Source organism: Olea europaea, unplaced genomic scaffold (genome assembly GCF_002742605.1).
Source record: "Olea europaea var. sylvestris unplaced genomic scaffold, O_europaea_v1 scaffold1038, whole genome shotgun sequence".
Taxonomy (NCBI): domain Eukaryota; kingdom Viridiplantae; phylum Streptophyta; class Magnoliopsida; order Lamiales; family Oleaceae; genus Olea; species Olea europaea.
In genome coordinates this window covers 157,719-160,714 of record NW_019227716.1, presented here as the reverse complement: position 1 = coordinate 160,714, position 2,996 = coordinate 157,719, and the positions used below count along the sequence as shown (strand labels likewise).

General features: G+C 39.7%; 1 pseudogene; it reads left to right on the top strand.

Moving 5' to 3' along the window:
• Nucleotides 1–171: 171 nt before the first annotated feature.
• On the top strand, nucleotides 172–2,751 carry LOC111372843 (annotated as a pseudogene).
• Nucleotides 2,752–2,996: the final 245 nt, after the last annotated feature.

Below are 2,996 nucleotides of genomic sequence, written 5' to 3'. Positions count from 1 at the left end.
CGCTTGTAAAGTCGAATTGATAAATTGCCTGGAACGTAAACTTGGTAATTTTAAAAGTTGAAGTAGTGTGTAGCGTCCCAGATCCAATTTCACACAATCAATGACACAGATTTCTACAACTCACACAAAGTCAACATTAATGTACACTTTGAAGGTACAAATAGCTTCAATGATTACACATTCCATTTTCTTGGTATAAGCATAATGCGTTCCAAAATGAGAAGCCAGACTCTCAAATTGCTTTGTAAGATTTCCTTCTTTAACAACAGGATAGCTACCAAAGACAACAATCTCTGTATTCTCCTCTTCTTACTAATCGTTTTGTCCTTTTCTCGTTCTGCAAATTCAAAGTCTCTGCTTCATTTGAGAAGGGGTGATTCTATATCTGTCGAAGGCGATGATTTCATCACCTCACCAGATAATACATTTACCTGTGGCTTTTCTGGAATGGGAAGCAACGCTTATTGGTTTGCAATTTGGTTCACCAATTCCAAAGACAAAACTGTTGTTTGGACAGCCCACCGGGACATGCCAGTCAACGGCCAGGGCTCAAGAGTATCTCTAAGGGGAGATGGAACCATGGTCTTGACAGATGTTGACGGCAGAATTAAATGGCAGACAAATACAACCAATACTGATGTTGCTGCGGCTGAACTTCTAAATACAGGGAACCTCGTTTTGAAGAATCGACGAGGCAATATTCTCTGGCAAAGTTTTGATATTCCTACAGATACTCTTTTACCTTCTCAATTATTGACAAAGGACAAAAAATTGATATCATCCTTAAGAAAAGGAAGCTTGGAATCAGGATACTTCAATTTATATTTTGGTAGTGACAATGTTTTATCGTTGATATCTGATAGCCCTCAAATATCTAGCCTCTACTGGCCAAATCCTGATTCTGACATCTATACAAGTGGTAGAACCAACTACAATGGAAGCAGATTTGCAGTTTTAGATGATAAGGGCATGCTTTTTTCAAGTGATCATTATCAAGCCAGTGCTTCTGATATGGGATCTGGGATAAAAAGAAGGTTAACTATAGATCCTGATGGGAATCTTAGAATCTATAGTTTGATTAATTCAACAGGGCTATGGATGATTACGTGGCAAGCAATTTCACAACCTTGTCAAGTACATGGCGCATGTGGAAGTAACGGGCTGTGTGTTTATACACCGAAACCCAAGTGTATATGTACCCCTGGGTATGCAGCAAATGATCCAAGGGACTGGGATGCTGGTTGTAAGCCTATATTCAACCTAACCCTCGTCAATTCAGAAGTAAAATTCCTGGAGCTTTCTCAGTTTGATTACTTTGGGTCGGATCTGTATTACAAGCCAAATTTTACGCTGGAAGCTTGCCGGGAACTTTGTAGAAGTGATTCCGGTTGCAAGGGATTTACCTACAGGACCTTTGGAAATGGACATTGCTATGCAAAAAGTGATCTATTTAATGGTTTTGCATCTCCAGATTTTCCTGGAAGTGTATATATTAAACTTCCCAGGAGTCTGCAAGTATCAAAACCATCAATTTTTCATGATTCCAGCACTATGTGTGAATCTCCGGAAGCAGAAATTCTTTTAGGTTCTCCTTCTATCTATAACATAGCCAGAAAAACAGTGAGATGGGGATACATCTACTCATTTTGCTTGGCCCTTGGAGCAATTGAACTCCTTTTTTTTGTATTAGGCTGGTGGTTTCTATTCACAAAACATGGGGTTCCAGCTTCGGTTGAAGCTGGATATCGCATGATATCAAATCAGTTCAGGAGGTTTAACTACGCCGAATTGAAGAAAGCAACCAAAAACTTCAGGGAAGAGCTAGGCCGAGGAGGCTCCGGCGCTGTTTATAAGGGTGTTTTGGCAGATGATAGGGTGGTGGCCGTGAAGAGGCTGGGAGATGTGGTTCAAGGAGAAGACGAGTTCTGGGCGGAGATGAGAACCATAGGAAAGATCAATCACATCAATCTTGTGAGAATGTGGGGATTTTGTTCAGAAGGGAGACACCGACTCCTAGTTTATGAATACGTCGACAACATGTCGCTTGACAGACATCTTTTCAACCCAAATTTTCTGGGATGGAAACAAAGATTTGCCGTGGCATTAGGTACAGCCAAAGGTTTAGCCTACCTCCACCATGAATGTCTAGAATGGGTTATCCATTGTGATGTGAAGCCAGAAAATATTCTTCTAGATGGTGAATTTCAACCCAAGATTGCAGATTTTGGGCTAGCGAAGCTGTCTCGGAGAGATAGCCCTGGTTCAGAAATTTCAAGAATTCGAGGGACAAAAGGCTATATGGCTCCAGAGTGGGCTCTGAACCAGCCAATCACTGCAAAAGTCGACGTTTATGGATATGGTGTTGTGATACTCGAGATGGTAAAGGGAATTAAATTCTCAAATTGGGTGGTAGATGATGCTGACAATCACAAAATTCCTCTTAAAAGTCTTGACAGGACAGTTAAGGAAAAATCTGAGGGTGGAAACTCCTCTTGGGTAGAGAGCATAGTGGATTCAAGATTGGAAGGGAATTATAGCAGAAAACAAGCAGCAACACTGATTCAATTAGGCCTTTCTTGTGTAGAGGAAGACCAAAGCAAGCGGCCTACTATGCTGCTGTGGTCCAAACTCTCATGGAATGTGAAGATGAAACAGATAAAATTCCAGATAGAATGTAACTGCTTAATCTTCTACTTTTCTCGTTTATGTAAATATTATTAGAATAATGAATCTGTATTGTTTTAAGCTTTATTACACTGTGTACATTGATTGAGATTACAAAGCTCTCTGTAAATTGGGTTATAAAATGATAACTAAAAGTACTATCTTTCTTGAAAAACATAAAATCTAAAGATAGAATCTCAACATTTCCAATTTGCTAGTTAAGAGCATCAAACAGGGCCGGTCAAAACCCATTATATTAGCACATATGCCAATTTTTCTATTTCTAGGTAGGAATGAACAACATACATACCCATTATCAAATCAGGGAAAAA